This window comes from Pezoporus occidentalis, unplaced genomic scaffold (assembly GCF_034315485.1).
Source record: "Pezoporus occidentalis ecotype Australia unplaced genomic scaffold, CSIRO_AGI_Poc_V1 ctg34, whole genome shotgun sequence".
Taxonomy (NCBI): Eukaryota; Metazoa; Chordata; class Aves; order Psittaciformes; family Psittacidae; genus Pezoporus; species Pezoporus occidentalis.
This window is the reverse complement of record NW_026915376.1, coordinates 971,171-992,828: the sequence shown is the minus strand read 5'-3', so window position 1 is coordinate 992,828 and position 21,658 is coordinate 971,171.

Here is a 21,658-nt window from a genome sequence, read left to right as displayed (position 1 = left end):
TAGTCTCATCTATGTTATTTTCAAGTAAAATCATATACAAACCTGATTGTAGTACTATAAATCAATATTATAAGAGCTGCCTATTGTAAATTATCCTGTCTCTTTATACTGGAGACTATTGCCACGTGGGCTGGCTGAAAACCGCTGTCAGATGTTAGCTGAAATTGGACAACTTCACAGGCTTCTAGAAATAAAGGCTGTAAAGGGACTTCTGAGACCAGTCAGTTCATTGCCTTAAGGCTGCCTCATGTGTACTTGAACCTTTCCTGACAGACTCATATTTCAAAGACCTGCAGCACTGGGTAACCCAAAAACTCCACTTTGTAACCCTTAATATTGTAATGTTTTCCTTAAGGTCTATCTTGAATATCCTTTGCAGTAACTAAAGCCTATTGTTTTTCATTGTGAATATGGGAAACAGATTATTCCTTTCCTTTATTCAACCTTACATGTCTTTTCTTAAGAAACATTGCATGTATGTAAGGATATAATCAATTTTCCTGACTTCTTCAGTCTTCTTTCCCTTTTTCCTTTGAGAACCCAGTTCATTCAGTCTTTCTCCTTTGGTTGTATTTTCAAGATCAGTAGTCATTCATGCTGCTCTTCTCTTGACTTTCTCCATCTGCAGGGATGTAAGCCAGACCAGCACAGGCAATATTCCAGCTGAGTTGTTACCAAAAACTAAGTATAGCAATATGGTCATTTCTTATGTCTTTCAGTCTATAGTCCTGCTTTTACAAGAACAGTATTTGCTTTATTGCCACCAGAACAACACTGTTGATACAAGTTCAGCTTCTTCAATTGCCTTAATCCTCTCAGACTGCTTTCTGAAGAATGCTTCCTAGTATTGCTAGCTATGATTTCTGACTCTGGAGACCTATTTACTTTTGGTTCATTACCTAGTGACAGAGCAAACCTGGAAGGGATTCCAAAGAAACTATCTCTGTATGATTTGCATTTTAATGTTTTGTACTGGCCTCATGGTAGTTTTGTGTAAACTACCATTCAGAAATTATTGCCTTTAGGCTTTGATATGAGATACCTTTGAGGGGTTTCTGAAATATAGCAAAGAGAAGTAGGTATTCTTTCAATAATTAAAATTTACTGTGGAGGACTGTGAGCTTTCTCATGGATCCACACTGATCTATGTTAGATAAGAATGAAAACCACTCCTTTAAACCCTGCTTCTCTAAGCTACAATGAGAGTATCAAAAGGAACAGCACTAAGGAAGGCCTGGCTAGAATTGTGGAATGTGGAAACTCCTGCTTTTGCTCTTTTCACATGACATGTTATCCTTATTGCAGAAGGAAAGTAAATTGGTTTCACATTATTTATATTTCACAAACCTATCTTTGCTGATACTCATCTTCTTTGTCACCCAGATACGGTTTGTTCAATGTTTTCCATCAAGATTTTTCCAATGAAAATTTCCTTTGTTCATTGATATTTTCCCATTTCCATTTTACTCTTTTTAAAGTTATCCACTGCATTTTCACTTTTTCATCTTCAGGCCACCTTGATTGCCCACTGTGGGTTTGCAGAGGTTGCATCATTCTGAGGTTACTTCCAACAGGTCTTCAGGCTGCAGTTTATCAGTCCTAGTCCACTTGAAAATGCCTACATTTTCTGAATGATTTCCAACTCACTCTTTGCCTATTTTAGATCGAAAACTTTTTCCTTTGCAGCTGGTACCGATCTTTCCATATACCTGCTTCAGATGGAGGCTAAAGTGAGCAAAATGAAAAGGCCAGAAAGGCAATTTCACAATATTCCTAACCAAAACTCAGTTAAAAACAGACTGTGATAGTTCAGTGAGAGCCAAGCTTTGTCTCATTTCCTAGGCATTATACAATAAATGAACATGGCAGACACATGCAGGCTTTACTCCAGAAGCACCTGGAATACAGACCAAGAACACTCAATCTCTATAATCAAAGCAGCCACCATCAACAGAAGTGAACCTGGTGGAAGAAATGGGTTTGTTTTAGGCAAAAGCTTCTCTCTTTCTCCAGAGAGAAAACCCAGCTAAGAACAAAGGAGGAATGATGAGTGTTCATAGCCAAACCATGCACAGTTTGCAGTTTATTTGTCAAACTCTTTGCCTAAAGATGACAGCCAGAGAAGAAGCAAAACCCTTCACTGCTTCATTCCCTAGAGGTTCCTCTATCTCTCCTTAAGCCCCAGGATAAAGGCTGTGTGATAACTAAGTGGCAAAACTTTTTCCCAAGCCACTTTCAAATGGCCTGAAAAAAGAGACTAACAGATCTTGCGAAACTCAAGTGGCAAACCACTAGTGCTGGGTGCCACCCTGGGAACCCAGCTGCTTGAGTCAAGGGTCGATGTGGAGAGACTCAGATGCTGTCCAATCCCCACAGGTCCAAAGCTGGGATACTGTGAGGGTCTTGGTGAGACCTGGTGAGTCACCAGTGGGCACAGACTCTGCAAAATGCAGGCCCAAGAAGAGCTGATCCCTCCAATGCCCTTGACACTGTCATTTGTCTTCTGTGTCCCACACTTTAGCCCAGAGCAAGGCAGTGGGAGCTGGTGTGGAAATCTGGGGGGGCAGAAGGGGGCAGGAGCCAAGCCCAGACCACTTAGCCCAAACTTCATCATCCCGCATCTCCTATAGGATTGGGTTTTTGCTATTTTGTACTCTTGGTAGTGCCGAGGTTGGCATTAAAAGGGTTTTTTGTTAGCTCTGTGGATCCCAGAACTTCTCCACATGGTGGCAATGACCCAGGGCTATCTAGTCTATGTGTTGCTTATAGAAAATTAATATGCACTTTCCTGCTTCCCAGCCTTGCTTAAACAGAGGAAAAGCCATCCCTCGAAGCAAACCCATCTCTTCAGGAGAAATCCCAACAGCACCACAGTTACATGTTTTATATAAGGTGAGTCTTAGAAAGTCATGGGAGGAAAAGGTTTGAAAGAAAACATGAGCTATGAAGTACCAGTTCAAACTCTTCTCCACAACTGTGTTGTAGACCCTCTGACAGTAAAGATAGAAAACAAATTATATGTGATTGCATCAAAACCTGTCCAATGGGCCACAAAGAGCGTGGCACTGAAGTACTGTGATCTATACTGTCTTTACTTGGGGTGGAAATGTCACCAAACATCAGCCAAGACTAAATCACTGAGCAGAGAGGATGCAGTTCCAAATGTTTCCTGTATAATGTCTAGTTAAGATTGTTTCAAATCACTCCTCCAGAATAAATGGTCAGTCATTAAACAATTTGCCAAAAGAACAAATTATCCCTATGGAAGAAACATAAACATTGATTAAGGAAAAGATTAAGTTGATCAAATGAGTAACTCAAACCACCAATAAATAACCTGGAATAACTTCCTGAACAGAAATCAAATCAAGCCAGAGCTGCAAGCTCTACATCACAACAGAGAAAAAAATTCTTCCCTTCTTCAGTCAGTGTAATCGTCTTTGCCCAAGTGCGCCTCTGGCACCAAACATAAATCTATCATCTCTTGGAGCATGCACTATGAAGAGTCTCTCTAAAGAGACACATCTGCAGAGACCCACACTTTGAATTGTTCACAGACATTTTTACAGAGACTAAAAAGATGCCAACTGTCAAGCCTCAGACAAATTACTGAAACTAAAAGAGGTGATAGTCCCTTATCCCTAGCTTCATCACTGGCCCAACACACACAGCAGTTATCATTCTGTTTAGCCTGTATCACTTTCAGTTGCCTGGCTTTAGGTATAGAGACTTGCCCCGCAATACATTGATTAGTCAAGTAAAACAAGACAAAATCCAGAAACAAATACCACCCCATCCCTTCTTCAGATTCATCCAAAAAATTCAACTGAGCATATCCTCCTCAGGGCATGATGAGACGAAAAGCAGTGCCAATTCCCTGCTCCCAAGCTCAGAGATGTAACCCTCTGCCAAGATGGTTGTCACTCAGACCAACAACTCACAACTCATACAGAAATTAGACACTGCGTGAGCACATGTGGAGAATACTTCAGTCAACATTAATTGCAAGAGAAGTTTCACAAGCAGCATCCTTGGGCCTTGCAACTGAAATCAGACCCCCTGCATCTCCCTGGGGAGTGGGAGGGAGGAGTGCCAGTTGCAGGGTTTCTCTGATGCACCCAACACCAGCTGCTTTTGGAAGCCAAGGAACTCTGGACCTTCTTCCCTGTGGCAATTTCTGCACTCCTAAGTAAAGTATTGAAGATCTGCTGTGGAGATCTAGATAAGACATGGCACTGGTTGTTGGCTAAAACACAAAGCTGCCACGTTGGTACAAGGATTTGCTTAATCAAATTAATTTTATACAGTGTCATTGCAGCAACAAGTAAATTAACAGCTCTTAAATCCATGCTCAGTGTAACTTTTTCTGGAATGGGTTTGAGAATGACCACATGCTTCAAGGTAGTCCCTCAGAAACACTGAAGTGAGTCAGAAAGAGGGAAATGTAAGTGCTGTCACCAATGCTGTTCCTCCTGCCAGCCATGACCTGTTTGTTGTTTGGATGATGATCCTTGGCAGATAAACTGATGTGGAAAGGTATTATCACATACAGGCAGGGAGAGTATTGATGAGCTCCTGATCTGGCACCAGGAGGCCATTATCACTGGTGGAGGACTCATGCTATGAAAGCATGAGGATTGGTATACGGCTAGAGCTTGGTGCAGATGGATAAAAGCCAAGTGGGACCGACAGGCACTCTAGAGAGGGAGGAAGACATCTAAAACCTATGTCTATTTGCTGTGCACAAGCCCATGAGGATGCTATGTGTAAAATGGCAGCAGACACCTATGTTTAAGGACCTGCATCCCAGCCTTCCTGGACTTCCCAGTTTCCTTTAACCTCAGGTGATATCCTGAGGTTATCCTGTTACCCCATCTCTGGGCATGGGTGACCCTCTCAAAACCCCTCTCTCACTCTGGCTGCACACTGTGACTGCCCCTGCTCTGTTTCCACTAGTATTTTGGCAGTAGATCAAGTCTCTTCCTAAGGCTATAGCTGTCAGGACAGCTATTGGGGTGCCTCTGACAGCTTTGCTTTCAGAAAACTTCACAAGGTGTTGTTGAGAACTGTTTGCTGTCACAAAGCACAGCGTTTGAGCGACATGAACTCTTCTGTAGAAACCTGGGATGAATTATTGAGACACAGCGATGCCAATACAAAAGACAAGCAGGGCACAGTCAAATCCTGAGGGTCTGAGCAGTCACTGCAGAACTGTGTTTACTTTTCAGTGAGCCTGTGTGTATCTACAGGGTGTGTAAGTGGGGCTTTACAGTACAGTGAGGTCTCCATCACAGCTCTTGCCGTGTCTCCTGTCTCAGACTGACAGACAGTGATGAGACCTGCTGTGGGGACATCACAGCTCAGGATATTTTTATGTATAATTTCCTATGATATTACACTGGCAAAGTCATCCTTTGTTGCACTTGCCTTGCATACATTTTTACTCTGTTATCCTAGAGGAAATAAGTCTTGAGATGTGTTCCCATGTATAGGTGGCTCTCCAAGAAATGACAGTAGGCAAGAAAGTCACTGTGTGACCTGTGCCGGTACTTTCAGTACCTGGGAGAGCTTGAATGTGTTTTTTCAAATCCTAAGGAAAGGCTGGCAGAAGATGCCCCAGAACTGAAATTGGGGATGAGCTATAACTGCCTTCCTTCTGCCTAGAAGCACATAGACCCTCACTAAAAGCTCCTCAGTGCAGCAGATGGGTATTAACCCAGGTTCAGGCAGCCGGAGATGAAGATAGTGCATCTGTCTGGAGACTGAGATGAACTGCCGTCAGTTCTTTGGAATACGATGTGTGATACAAGACCTGCTACTGTGATGATTCAGCTGTGATCAAATTCTGAGCTTGTGAAAGGAAGTAATTCAACCCCAAGACAAATTCTTGCATTTAGAATCTTGCTTTCACTCTAATTTAGGATGAAAAATCAAAATCTGAATGAATAAATAAAAGCTAGAATAAAAATTCAGAGAAAGAGAAAAATGTACTCAAAGACATAGAAACCACCTTATAACAGCATTTCTGACATAAAAAATGCCTGCAATGTAACAATGAAAGGGAAATGAGAAGGCTGAAAATAAATTGAGAGTTGGACTGCAATCTCCCATTTTGATTTTAAGTCATTCCAATTTCATTCTTTTGAAATTTTGCATCAGAATTTGCACATTCCCATTAAAAATGAAACTTCAGGGAAATTAATTTGTCATCTGTTTTGAAAATAGTGGAGAAATCACAGTCTTTAGTTGGTAATAAGTGATAACAAAGAGTTCTCACCAATCTGGTCTTCAAACTTGCATTTAAAAATACTGCATGGATGAAATAAACTCTTTGGGAGGAACTGATTTGCATTGAGCAAATTCCTGCTCTTGCCAGCTGAAGCCATAATTTGGGTCAGATGTCTGGGCAATTCACAGCTGGGAATAGATGAAGAATTGTTGAGATTTGCTTTGAAACGCATGATGGGGTGAATTTCAATTGTCAGATTCTTGTAAAGCTGAAGCAGGGTAGGTTCCTGCTGACTAGATATTCATGGCAAATAGCTAGCAGCAGAAGAATGGAAAAAATGAGTGGCAAAATGCAAACCAGGGAATATAGGAAAAGCTTGAACAGGAAGCCGAGTCCTTGAGAAACATTTTGACACCCAGAGTATGAGCCTATCTTCAGTGGGATCTGTTGTCCCCACATTGTAGGCCCTGGGCACTTTCAGAGCAGCAAGGGTTTTACTTTGTAATGCGTGAGGAACATGTTGTCGTTCCTTGAGGCAGCACTGTTCCCATTCTAAAAAGAGAGACACAAATGATTAGAGACAGTCTGGAGCCTGCAAATGAGAGATGGACAGCCTTTGCTGGAATGTGTGGTGACAGCTGAGTGCTTCTTGATTTTGTAATTGTCTGTGATTTTCCAAGGCACCTCGAGCGGTTAGGTAACCCGCTTCTCACTGGCATCCACTGGGGCTATGGCACGTTGCCTTCCTGTGCTCCTTTCAACATTGTTAATAGTGATGATCACAAAGAGGCAGTTCGTTTTCTGAGGGGGGGAGAATTGGTTTCCTTTAGACGTGGGAGGGAACATTGACTTGAAAATACTCTCATCAAAGAGGGGTAAAGCCACATGGGTCTAGACCAGCTCGGCACCCAGCGTGCCCCTGATCGAGGAGTCCCCAGTGTCCACTGGCCAGAACGGAGGGCTGTGGTCACTGCATTATCCCACATCTGTCCCTGCACCTCAGACCTGGGCAGCCCTGGGACCCCACAACCCCCTGGAAAGGTCACCCACTGAGAGGTTTGCAGGGAAGGAGTCCACAAGGTTGCCACCAGAGCCCACATGTTAGAGGTACATGTGAGTTGCTGCCCCAAGCAACAGGAATACAAAGCTGAAGCACATCAGCACCTCATCCCACACAGGTATCCCTGCTGGACTCAGGTCAGACTTCCTCAGAGTTTGCTAAGAATCCAAAAGAAAATATTTTGGAAAGCACTGTGATTCCAGAAACAAACAGAAGCTGTACAGTCATGCTGTGTTTAGCATCTGCCAGAGCTAGGAAGTCTTGTCAAGCCTTACTTCAGCTGCCTACCGTACACATCACAGCAACTACTGCAATTAGAAAAATTAGGCGTGCATAGGAGGAGGAGCTTGTTTAACATTTGACTTGTACCAGTGACAGTTAGGTGCCAGTTTCTCAAAAAAGGACAATTTCTTCGACACTTTTCAAATGAGCAAAGAGCATGGAAAAATACAAAAGGAAACCCTGCTCGGTCCATGCTGGCAGTGCTATGGTAAGAAAAGAGTCTGCACAAACCCAGAGTAAACCCAAGTTTATTTTCCAAAGTAAAACCCACTATTACCAGCCACTGTTACATAAAACAAAGAAATTCTTCCCTGAAATTGCAGCTGAATTTAGAACACATTTGAAATTTGAAATAAAAACAATTTAATTGCTTCTTTGGCACAACAGCCTTGATTTTCATCCAGTTCTTATTATCTTGTGAACCTTTCTGCTGCACCATTCCTTTACTGCCAAATCTGCTTTTCTTTCTTCCACAAAGGAAAATGCAGGAATGTGGTGATGTTTTAATTGCTTGCTTGTACTACTGACAGAAATGGAAATTCAGTGACACTATAGCTGAATATATGTAGAATTTGGCCTTTAAGAAATGATGAGAAAGCTTTGAACTTAACTGTGCTACAGCAGGTGCTTAGACCTGCTATGATTTGTTCTTACTAAGTTTTGCACCTAGAAAGAGAAAATGATTATTTGCCAACTGATCCACATCTTAAAATTAATATATCAATGATAATATATTTATCTTGAATGTTTTTAGTGTACTTTTGTGCTGTCTCAAAAGCTAATAGCATAAAATCAGCAACCCACACTGGCTGAAGTTGCTCAATACAATAATGTATTATAGAATTGACTGCTGTGTTTTTAAAACCTAATTTTGGTAATGTAGAATTATTTTTTGATGCTAACATCTATGTTGCTTTTTTACACAGAATCCTGGTAAGGAACTGTTATTAAAGAACATAGCTGAGAATAGCTGCTGCCCAAGCAAACAAGCACATCTATGTAAAATAGCATCTTCCACCTTGCATCTTTTCATCTAGATTCAAAACAAGTGAAAAAATCTTGTTTTTAATCTAAAAGGAGAGGTGCAGAATGAGACGAAGATGATAAGACGGAGTGTGCAAAAGTACAAAAAAAGGTGTTAAAGCTGAAACAAACTAAACAGAAAATGTCATACAGCAGCCAGCCTGAGAAAGAGCTGTACAAATAGTTGATTAGTGGCTTTTCTTCTTCAGCAGAACAAAACCTGGGCAGAATAGGATTAATTTTGTTTTAAGTTTGGGTGTTACACTGTCTTATACTTTGTAGATTTCAGCAGGTTTAGTATTAATACTATTTTTTTCAGATTTTAAATGAAAACATTCTTTGAAATGCATGATTGGCGCATATTGACTCATTTTTTCACTTCATTTGCTTCTCTAATATTGAAATGTTGAACTGAACCTGAAAACATGTTTCCAGATTCCTCTCCCTGAGTTGCTTTAAGCTACATGGTCTACGAAGTACTGGAACAGTCTCTGATGCCAAGATGTTTCAAATCTCATTTGGTTGCATAAATTTTGCTTCCCCCAGCACACCTTTCCACAGCCCCATATTGTAGACATTAAATGGTATGTTAATAATACTGTTATTTTGAGAGCTCTGATTTTATCTGCTCTCAGGGTGATTGACGTTTCAGTAAGTGGAAATCTGAGAAAAACATATTCTGAGCTACAGTCCCAATCACTGAAGAGTGACCATGAGTTCTGGAAACTGGAAAGAAAAATGGAAACGTGTTAGGGGATGGATTGAAGCATTCGAGAAACTTCTGCCTTGTGTTACCAATGCATATTGTGGTTTAAAAGTTTCTAAAGGCAAATGCCTGCTCACTGGGTGGAATAGCAGAAAGCAGTTTCTAGCAAATGGGACTGCTCAGTGCCTCCGTCAGCTGGGCAAGTGTGTGGAGGCACTTTTATCTTCAAAAACAGGGTGCAGGAGAATTAAATGTGTCCAATACCTCTCCATGCATCAATTCATAAAAAGCCTTCAACCCTCTTAATGAATTTCAATAGACTGATGTGGCACATTATTGATTTTGAAGCTGCTGTACATGTGTTGTTAATATGCTACGGTATTTGGAACTGAATACGACTTCCTGTGACATTGAAAATTTGAATGTCCATCCCAAAAGACATCCACATGTTTTATGAAGCAGAAGTGCATTTCAATAAAACTTTTAACTAAGAACATATGCTCAATAAACAAAAAGCTTTTATTGATTTCATAAATAGCGAGACAATGTCAACCCTGAGCCAAGCAAACTATTGCACAGCTTACTAAAGTACTATGGTGCGTGTGTAATGGAGAATGGTGGTTATATGACAGGGAGACCATTACTGATCTCCTTGTCTTGGGGCTGGACCAGTGTGACAGCTGTCTCTGCCCTCAGCTCTACATGAATTGCAAAGGATTCCCTGCACAGGAACAACAGCTATGGAGGAATGGGAACAAAAATGATCATGTTTTGCATCTTTCCTTCATGTCCTTTTCCTTGTATAGTCACTGCATAGATATTCTCTTGACAACTTTTCAATCATCCTGCTGTTCTTATGGTTCTCATCCTTTAGCGTGTGTCTTGTCTTCCAGTCTTTTAGTCATGTTTGCCATCTCCTGGGAATGACTCATGAGATCAACAAGTATTTCTGTATAGGCCATGCCCAGGCAGGGGTTACCAGAACAGAGAAACCACATAGTTACATGACATAACAATGTTAGCCAACTGCCAGCATAGAGAAAATGTTATTTTCCCTTAATTTTTGTCAGTTTGGGAATTTAATTTCTTTTTGCTTTTTGCCATTGTGGGGAGTGCCTGAAAATGGGAAGGCATTTTTCCAGTTAAATCTCCTGGCAAACTTCTTGTGCCATTGTTATGTGTCCTAATTTACACTCCTTTGTCAGATGGGTTCTACTGGAGATGTTCTGATGATGATGATTCGGTGGCATTATCCTTATTTTTCTGTACAGACTTAATGCAGTTCACAGCAAGAGGTGCATTTCAGGAGTGAGTATTTTTCCACATATAGTTTACTGCTCTTGATATATTTTAGTGTTCTGTGATTGCTGGGAAGATGATAATGGGGAGGCATGTTTCCATGGAAAGACCCTTCAATAAGTTGTTATGAGAGAGTCTCGTCCTCCGTAAGTTCCTCCATGAGCTCTTTGGCATATGCCAATAGCATTCAAAGAAAAGTGAGACATTCAGCCCAGGCTGTGCCAGAGCAATGGGACTAGGCAGGCCAAGCCTAGTACAAGCTAAGGCCTTGTGGAATGGCAGAGGCTGGAATAATTGCAGTAGCAGTTGCTCAAGCTTGGATATACATCAGCATGACATTTTTACATATTTTGCTTTCAACTCCTAATAAAGGATCAAAGTTCTTTCCAACTATTTTAAGATAAAATAAGGATTAAATTGGCAAAAAAAAAGGACAATATCAGTGAAAAAATCTTTTTTTTCTTACAGAAAAAACAATACACCGTTACTACTGTGTTCCTTTTTCATTGCCTGTAACACTTCAGCAGTATCTCTTCCCCATTCAAATGTTCATATTATAACACAGATGAAGAAAACCAATTTGCCTAAGTAAAATAAAATAAGCATAGTGAAAAAGCGGATAAACAGACCCAGCTTGTTTCCACTATTCCAGAAGCCATTGTAAGCAGTACTGATAATAGTGCCTCTGCTTAAAGCTGCTGACACTTCCTTATTTTCTTTCTTCCTATATTTTCCCTGCTTGGTATCTGCCTAAGAGTGATTAAAAGAATAGGTGAAATGTTCAGCCCTTTTGGGGGCATCACTCATATGGGAAAAACAATACATTTTCATCCACTTTTAGGAAAACCAAAATATTCTACTTAAAATATAGTAACTTAAAGTAAAATAATTTAAGAAATCATTTAAAGAAAGAGACCAGCCTTTCTGAAAGTGAGGCAAAGAGGAAATTAATGTCATCCCTCACAGAAAATTCTTAAAACTTGTTCATCAAGTAGAGAAAAAAAGCTCCATGTTCTAGAGTTGAAAGTTTTCACTTGGCAGTGATTTAACCAGGTGCCAATACCCACTGAAATATAGTGAAATGTGCCCCAATCTCACATTTTAGGTGACTTAAAGTCATCTATAAGACGACTTAAAGACTTTAGATGACTAATAGTTTCTATGGTCTTTAGAAACTACTTAAAATTTGCTGGCTAGTCCTCCAAACACCTTTCTGTAATGAGTATGCCTAGTCCCTCCCAGCAGGCTGAATGCACTGGATCTCCATCCACCAAATAGCTGAACAGCCTCCACCCCGTGCCTGAAATTAAGTAGGATCTTTCTCATGGAGTTTCTCAAACTTCTGTGGTTTGTGACAGCAGTGCGGGTGCCTCCATCCCTCCTCAGCAGGCAGCAGGTCAGCATTGAAAGCAACCTACTACTAGTAACACTAGTTCCACCATCTCAAGCAATGAAAGCACATTCAGTTACTGCGGCTCTTTAGGTCCTGATAGTGCTGAATGTGTTTGCAGCAGCTCAGCTCCATGTGAAAACATTTGTCTTTTTCGGTGTTCAAGTTAGAATGTGAGGTTTAAATCACATTTTCTTCCTGAAGGCTTCCAGTCAGTCTTTTCATTCCAGAGTAATGAACTGGTTAGAGTTCATGTTCTATACTGTGTGCGGATCAGTTCTCATTCAGTTCCTAATGTAACCAGAGCTATCTATTAGCTATGTGCATTAACTGAACTACAGCTGACATACACAGTCAGACAGCTGACTAGTGACTTAGCAGCCCTGCTGTGCCTGTCCAAGAAAAGTAGGTGTTTCTGTATCCAGTTCTCTCTTATAGCAAGGAAAAGGCATGGTTTCACACCAAGTCAGTACAGCAAGGCCACTGATCAGTCAGCCTGATAACAGTAAACAGATAAATTCAGTGGGACTAACGGGATTTATATTAAAAGCGTCACATAGAAACACACATTTACAATTTCATGTATGTTGAATTACCTGTGTATTTGTAAAAATATGTGCTACTTTGATATATAATATGGGAATTCAAAATGTTTTCCTACAATTGAAGTGTTTATTCTAGTTTTAGAAATACAGTTTTAGTCCATTTGAATTCATGTTCCACTTGTTATTGCAATTAGATATTTTGTAGAGTTTCTATTAAGCTGTAAGTAGACATTTGCTAAGTTTTAGAAGTGTATGAGTTCTATATGCTTGCTAATATATAGAACTAAGTTATAGGACTTGGCATATAGCTTAATTCAGGCAAGGCTGCTTCTCTCCTGTCACTCACACCAAATGTCCTCAGCTTGTTCTTTTTCTTTATGTAGGTCAGCACTTCAGCTATAGCTGTCCTTTAATTCTGCCAGAATCATGTTGATCTTATTCTAATTCTCTTAATAAAAGCCATAGATTTTGATTTTAGCTCTAGTTAATTATAGTAATACTTAACTTGAACAAATACACGTGGATCTTCAAGGGAACGGCAAACGCCACATTTCTGAAACAGCCTAAATTCAAGCATTCCTAAATAGTAAGTCCCTGTCTCCCATGGAGGAGATACAACTTAAAGCAAATGTTGCCAGAATACTCCTAAGAAGAGGTCACAACCTCTTTTCCTCTGGCCAATGCCAAGTCTCAGTGTGCTGTTGAGCTGCGTTTAGTTTGGACCAACTGTAGCTCATAGATTTTAGTGTTCAAGAAACCCATGGTCCTTGAACATGGAACACACCGGCCTTCTTACAAACCAGGGAATCATGACTTAATTAAGTGCCAAAATTGCCATTTCACAAACCACAGACTGAGGGAAAAACTGACTGAAAAACTTGCTCAAAACTACCTGGGGAATTTCTGGCAGATCGGAGAAGTGAACGCAGATCCCCCAGGTGCTGAGTAAAATAATGAACCATTCTTTCTCTTGCTAAACTTCTATTGTCTGCTCAAGCATATACTTAGGGCAACAGCAAAATCTGAAGAAATAATATGGGAAAACACATGTGCCCAGGGTCTCCTTTGAATGGTACTGATTGAATCTCACACAAAATGGTAGCCAATGACTAGTATAATATTCCCTTGATCTCTAAGAACAGACTTACACATATCCAACTTTTCTGGAGTCAAGACAAGTCTTTCCAAACAATCTCAATGAATTTTTGATGAGTTTGTGGCCGTCAGGTACATCATGTCACCTGGTGACCCTGTACCAAGCACTTCATGCCAGGTACTTCAAATGTTCTGCTTGAATCCGCAAACGCATTTAGTCATATGTTCAGTACACAGATGCTCTGGCCCCGCACCACGCACCATTTCTTCCTCACATTTACCCCTTACAGATCTAGCAGCCACTGCTCTCCGCACAGTCCATGATCAACACTCCTCATGTCTCCCTTCCAGTTCCTGTTGGCACTTCAGATGCTGGACTGTAGATCTTCAGTTGAAATGACAGAAATCTAATTGCATTTTCTAGATTTTTCTATAAAGGAAGGATCTGGGTGCCTTTTATTATCCAGATGGTGCGTCACCCGGATTCTTATTGTGACTGCCAGACACAATTGATTCTTATTTGGCACAATACTTTCCTAAGGGTCTATCCCCTGCCTATTACATTGACAGAAATGAAAGTGAGTAGGAATTGGCAAATAGTGATTCTCCAGTCAGGCTTTCAGAAGTCACAACACAGCAACATGTGGTGCTCTGCTACTAGATCAGTGCCAAACAGGAAATGAATGAAAATTAAACTGTGAGGATAAGAAATTACACCAAGAAGCAATTAGAAATGCAATCAAGGATATCAGCTTCTAGCAGATTAAGTCAAACAAGACTCTTCCCAGCTTCCACATGGCACAACCTTTATTGTCACCACTGCCCTATTTAAATTAAACACAAATTATTTACAAGTAGGTATATAACTGTACGCATGCAACAATCCACTTGAGTACCTGATCACAAAAACTGCCTTAAATAATCTAGTATCACATTATCTTTACTGTTGCTGCAAATCTAATTGAACCATTCAATGGAGTATATGAAAAGGGGAATGCTAGAGGCTGGGCTGGTAAGCGTATGTTTTGGTAATTGCATTGGTGGCTTTGTGCCTCTGCTTTCTCTGGCTTTTGCTAGAGAATCTCATCCGCGATCTGTATGACAGGTGGAGGTGGCTGCATGTCAGTAACATGTCACACTGCTCTGGAGAGCACTTTGTTTCTAGGCTGTATCCTGACTTCTGGAATAGCCAAGGAAGAGAACAATGCTTCTGGTATGAGCAGTGCAGCTTCAGAAGCTCATGTTCCTAACCAGAACAGAAGTGGATTTCATAGATCCAGCAATGGCTTATCCTTGCTTCTCCTAGATTCATTCATTTCAATTCACCCAATTCGCCTTATCTGAGTACCTAACAGGGGCTTCTTCATTTTAGCCAACTACCCATGTATTGAACGCAGCAATTAAACTCACATGAAGTAAAATTCCTGGAAATAGAGCCAATTTTACCTGAAAAGCATTGAGCAATGGAGAAGCAACTGTTTCTCTCTGCAAGTTTATTCTATGATAATTACCTTCAGCTTTAAACATATATGACTTTTTAATTGAGGTTGACTGGCTTTTCATTCCAGATACTGGTTTTTGCCACACGTTTCTCTTAAGTTGAAGAGTCATTTAGCACCAAGTATTTTACCCCTCTGAAGGTACTTTTGCATGTATAAAGTCACTTTTCAATCTTAAAAAAAACAAGTAATCTTAAAATACAGCTGTACGATGTTTTTCTTTTTCAGTCTTAGAGTAATTTTGTAGCTCAATTCAGCACTTCTGGGAATATTCTTTATAATAATTTTAATGGCAAATTCGAAACAGAATTTCCCTGTAACTGGCACCATCACTTGGAGTCAAAAGTACCCAGAATAACTCAGAGGAGGGTGGAAAGAGTTGAGAAGCTGAAAACAGAACTCCGCTCTGTTTCATGTGAGATCAGGAAGCGAAGGTCCTCACCTTACAAGGCATCCCATTAGGTCTCACCAAGAGAAAGCAAATTTATTTGAAGCAGTTGTTTACATTTGCTGTATAGAAACAAGTGAGATGCTGATCTCACATAGTTTGTGAAGACCAAACTTGCAAAAGGTGGTAAGAAGCCAAAAATCAGCAAGGAGCTATCTTGCCACGTAGGAGGGAGGATACCCAGGTTCAAAGAGCCGACTTAACAGATGGGGCCTCAGTGGTTCTGCAGAAGCTGAGGCTGGTATGACAGACACCCATAGTTATTCTTCTTGCTCAGACACATGGCTCAAGGAGAAATTTCCCTTTCACTATTTGCACTCTGCTGATTCGACTTACTAAGTTGTGGCTTGTCCTGCCTCTTTAAAACACAACAAGCAATAGCATATTGATTTTGTGACTATCCAATTTGTTTTAGAAACTGTTAATGGCTTCAGACTGTTGTGGAGAAACCTACTCTTTTATTAAAAATAAACACATTCTGGCAACCTTTGGCTGCATGTACTCTGCTGAATTGGGTAATGCCATGAATGGCACTATTGGGCAACTGCTTAATTGCTAGAATGACCCTTGGCGCAGTTTTGCCCTAACTAAATAACTCTCAGCTGGGTTTATAATGCATCCTTTGGCAGTTAGTGTTGGCAAGGGTCTGTTCCCTATAGACAGTTTGCATGCAAAATAGGTGCAGGAGGCTGCAGCCTGCCTGGAGTATCAACACTTAAATATACGACCTGTTCCATCCCCTCAGTGGGACAGGTTAGACTCCAAGCTGTACTTTGAGATTGCAATTCACAAACCAGTATTCTCAGCTGCTTAGCTGATGGTTATTTGGTCCTGATTTAGATGAGACTTATGCACTTGCTCAAACTTACATCAGCAATACAGCATTATCACCTAAGTTTTATTGCAACTGTTACTTTAATGGAGTTTGTCATAATGCCCTAAATATCAGGATCAAGAGATTACAGGAATACGCTAGTTTCATACAAGTCTTGGAATTCTGGCAGAGTAAACAACTGAAAATGGAAAAAAAAATAACGTGAAAGACAAGCAACTTTTATGTATAAATGTGATTATATATGCTGTGATTATAATCACAAAATGAAAAGGCACTGAAAGCACAAGTAAACCTATCCAGTTACTGAAATAAATGAAATAAAATACAGCATTCAAATAGTAAATTGTTCTCATGGTAACTTCCTTACCTCAGTTTAAAAGAAATCGCCACAGAATTTAACAGAATCACAAAAGAGCTGAGGCTGGAAGAGACTTCTGGAGGTCATCTTGTCCAACTCCCTTGCTTAAGCAGGGTCACCTAAAGCAGGCTGCCCATGACTGTGCCCAGACAGCTTTTGACTATCTACCTCTAAGAAGAGATACCTCTACAACCTTTCTGGGCAACCTGAGCCAGTGCTCAGTCACCCTCACAGTTCTTGATGTTCAGAGGGAGCCTCCCGTGTTCCAGTGTGTGCCCATTTCCCCTCGTCCTGTCACTGGGCACCACTGGAAAGTGACTGACTGTCTTCTTTGCATCCTCCCTTAGATACTACATACATTGATGAGATCACCTTGAGACTTCTTGAGGCTGAAGAGTCCCATCTCTCTTGTCCCTTCCTCACAGGACAAGTGCTGCAGTCTCATTTAGTGGCCCTTTGCTGGGCTGTGCCCAGTAACCCCATTTCTCTTTGACACTGGGGAGCCCAGAACACAGCCCCTAAACACAGCTCAGATATGGCCTCACCAGTGCCGAGCAGAGGGGAAGGACCACCTCCCTCCACCTGCTGGCAACGCTCCTGCTAATGCAGCCTGGGGTACGCAACATCAACTTGCTTTGTCGCAAGGGTCCAATTGAGAGCTGACTTGCCATAAAATAACGACAGGCAGAACACCAATATTGCTGCGCTGTTATGGTTCTGAGAGCTCAGGATACTCTACAGTAGAAGCAGATGATCATATAGGGATATTAATGACAATGGTCTTGTGCATCACACTGAATTACTGCAAGCAGCCCATCCTGTCTTTCTGTGAGTAATGGCTCAGGTTTGTCTCAGGCTTCCTATGGTCTCTATGGTTTTCTAGCATCTGAGGGTTGCTGCAGTTCAGACTCCATCTGTGGAGTGTCCTTAGATATGGGGAGCCTTCAGGAGGTAATTTGCACCCTGGAGTGGCTCAGAGAAGCCGAAGTGGGACTGCTGCCTCAGTGCAGTGCAAATAGGCTGAATAAAACAACTCAGCCAGCTAGGAAGGTGAATGCTTGCTGGTGAGAAGGAAAAGCTTTCCATGCCTCCCAGTTATACAAAACAATTGTTAGACATTTAGCAATCCACAGACCTAAAGTATTCATTAGATTTCCTGTTTCTCAACTTGCCAGCCGTCCTAAGAGCTCAGAACTCAAAGTCTATCTAATTTACATGGTTTGAAACAAATGCTAAACAGACTGCATAAGTATGTATCTACAGGACCTGGGTACTCAGAATTTACTACCCAGACCACTCTATGTAAGGATGACAGCCTTGTTATGCCCATGTCCTGTTCGCTTCCTGGACTATCCATTTATATGGAAGAGAAACCCAGTTGCATCAGCTGGAAGCAGGCCCCTGATTTTTAAGGAAAGGGCCTAATAGCTGCAGGGAAGGAATCTGCCCTGCAAGCCAGCATAGCTGGAGTTCCTAGGGCTCAGACCACCCATGCCACTGAGTCATGGGCTGGGCAGGCATTAACAGTGGTACAGCGGCAACCCCTGCTGTTGAGATACAGGCAGGGAAAGGCAAGAGCGCAGGGACTGCTCTACCTCGTTTGTTACTTCCGTACATGGCAGGTAGGGGGGAAAAGTACCAAAACTCATGAGCGGTGCCTGCATTTCCTATCGTTAGGCCCCATCTTACATTGTAACTTCGCCAGCTCTGACCATAGAGTCTGCAGCTCTCCAGTTTGGTGTCTGCTCATAAGTTTTTGCGAAAGGTCAGCCAACAATTCAACTGTTTCTGAAAGGAAAGTATCTAACCACGTTAAAATAACAGTGACATTTGCTTTAGCTGCTCTAGCACCCCCAAGCTTGGGAGCATTCACACGAAATTTGCCGGGAGGTGGCCTTCCCATCTGCGACATGCTAAGCAAGAAGTCTTTGGAAATATGTGGTTTACAATGATTTTGAGAAACATGTTCGCATTTATAAGCTAATTTCCCAGGAGAAACTGCCTGCAACGACTGTGTCCCAGCTTCTGGTGAGCACAGAAACTGCAGTTCTCTGCTGCGAGGGCTCAGTGCTTTGCACCAGGCACCAGATGAGGAAGATTCTCTTGTGCTCCTCAAGCTCCCCCTGCTTTTCATTCTGGGACTCTCTGGCTGAGCTTCAATGCACCAGTTAACCTGAGTGCGTTTTCTCATCTTGTAACGTTCAGTGGCGAAGATGTTTTATTGTTAACAAATGGAGTGGGGGGAGCAGTGTGGGTGTAAAGGTATCTTCCTTCTCTGCTGAAAGAACTGTGCTCTCAGGGATGAGATGTGAAAAACTGACAACACAGCAACAATGTCACTAGATAAAATAAGATTAATTAAAGGAGAGATCTGATTCCAATCTCGTGGCTGATTTATGTAAATGATGTTCAAGAAAATCTGAAGTGAAAGGAAAGCCAGCCTTAAAACATTAAGTCTCTATTGTTCTGGGGCTTTTGTCTGTCATAGTTTTTATATTCATCCCAGTAATGATGAAACCCACTATTAAAAATAACTTGCTGCAAAACTCCGTGTGCACTAGGTTAAAGGTAATCCTGCAGGAGATTTATTCCTCCGTCTTTACACACGCTAGAGCACTCTGCCCTGTCTTCCTCAAAACCTATTCTCACAGTTTCATCAGTGCTAGGAGTACACACAACAGCAGCAGCTTACTTTGTCACAAGTCAAATTAATGCACACTCGTGCAGTTCTAATTGCTTTTTACAGTTTCTTGCACACGGCACAGAGCAAGCCTTTAAAATGCAGTTTTACCAACCACGTGTTTGGTTCCTACCCTTTGTAATGCGACAATATCTTTGACTGAAGGAAAATGAAACGAATTTTCTCCTTTTTAAAATGGTTTAAGTTTCACCTGCTGGATCTAACGTGATGCAAAGTGACAGTCATGCAGCTTCTTACGTCAGTAGATGACAGTTCCTGCTCAGTAGTAAAAGGCTGCTGTGACTGAGAGGGAAATGTCTATATCAGATTGTTAACTCTGTGCCCTTGTGGCATTAAAAATTATATGAGGATAGATAGCACAATAGGAAATGAAACATGAGGAAATGAACTGATTTCTATTCAGTGCTGGGTACATATGATGTAAAACAAAGTGTCAACAGCAGCTGACGGCTCCATGACTAGAGATGGACTAGATGACTTCAGTCTAGTTACATTCGTATCAGCATTGGAAAAAGATTTGCTCAAAATAGCAGCACTGCACGTATAACTTCTGGGAGATCTAAGGAACTACCTTATGCAACTGTTCAACTTATTGAGCGTTCTCATTCAGAACTTACTCTTGCAGCCCCTTCCTGAAGATTATAGATGTGCAACTGCAAGGACTGTACACCTACTGATACTCTCTACACCCAATATCCAGGTCCTCTCAGTAAAAGTGGAAAACCATTTCTTCCACTGTGCTCTGATTCCGGTTTAGGGGAGCTCTCTCAGGTAAGAAGTTTCTCTGGATGGCAGAAAGTCAACCAAACAGAGCCATGCTATTCTCACACAGAGCAGAGACATACACTATGGGGTCAGGGGAGGCACAGGCATGTCAGATGGTGGCAGGTTGTGCTTTGGGAATGCTACACTCCAGCCATTCTGGGGTTCTGCACTGGACCATGCTGATTCTTGGCTGCCTCCTGAACTCAGGGAAGAGACCTGGAGCAGTACAAAACCAACGTGATTTCCACCTATAACTTTGTTCTGAAAAACCTATTAAATCACAGACCTCTAGACTTATAGATGACCCACAGTCTTTCTGCAGATGATTCCTATTTATGAATGTGTGCCTCTGACATGCCTCATTTTGTACCTCCTGTGCATTTGGTACAATTCAATTTGTCAGAAGAGTTGGATTTTTCTCTTCAAAAATAAAACAAGCCAAGAGTTCTGAAGTCTTATCAGATAAGCAAACAGGGCTTAGACTGTACATTTTCCCCCTCTCCCTTCAAAATCATCAGGCCTGCAGACAAGGTATTTTCTTCCAACAAATACTCCCACTGAATTACTTACTTTGAGACACAAAAAAGCATTTGGAGTATCTGTAATTTACTGGAGCCCAATGTTGATGGCTCAAGATAATTTCAGGGCAAGATTTATTACTGTCTGGTGTGCCTTTGCTTATGAAACAAACATCCACGTAGGCACCCATGGGAAAAAGTTTGGTTTAAAATAAAGCTTTGGTGATCCTATACAAATGGCACTCTTTCAGCATTGCACCTTGCCGCCTTCTCAGAGCCCACTGATGTATACAAAGAATGCTTCTGCAGCACTGCTTTCACCTTTCTCATCATGATCTCTGATGTGGTACTTAGGCAAGAAGAAAGAATCATGAGGGGAAGATTGGTCCTGTGGTTGAATGCGATGAATAAACATGCAGTGTTTGTTTTCAGCAATGAATATCTGTGCTGTGGTACTTAGAGGAGTGCCTGTCCACAGAAATTATTTCAGAGCTCTAACTTACAGAGCTGACTCGGACTCAGTTCTCCTTACACATTCGGCTAGACATCTTTTGGAGTCAAGGGAGAGAAACAGCCTTTTCTCAGTAATTTATCTGTTTTATTATCTCTCTGGATGAGATGAATCTCCCCTTAAAAGTGTCTCCTTCTCCCCGTGGACTGGAAATGGTTTCTATGTGAGAAGCTCAGCATTTAAACATTAGAATTCCCACCCCATTTGTCTTCCTCTGTAAATAAGTAGAACTAGCCCCCTTTGGCTTGAATCCAACCAACCAGGACGATGAGGACAATGACTACCTGAACCTACCAGTGCTGTTTTCTGGATCACAGCCCCCTCTAGTTCTTATGCTGTGCCTCCCTTAGAGTTCTGGTTTGAATCCAAAGCATACTCCCGAAGTGATTCCCAC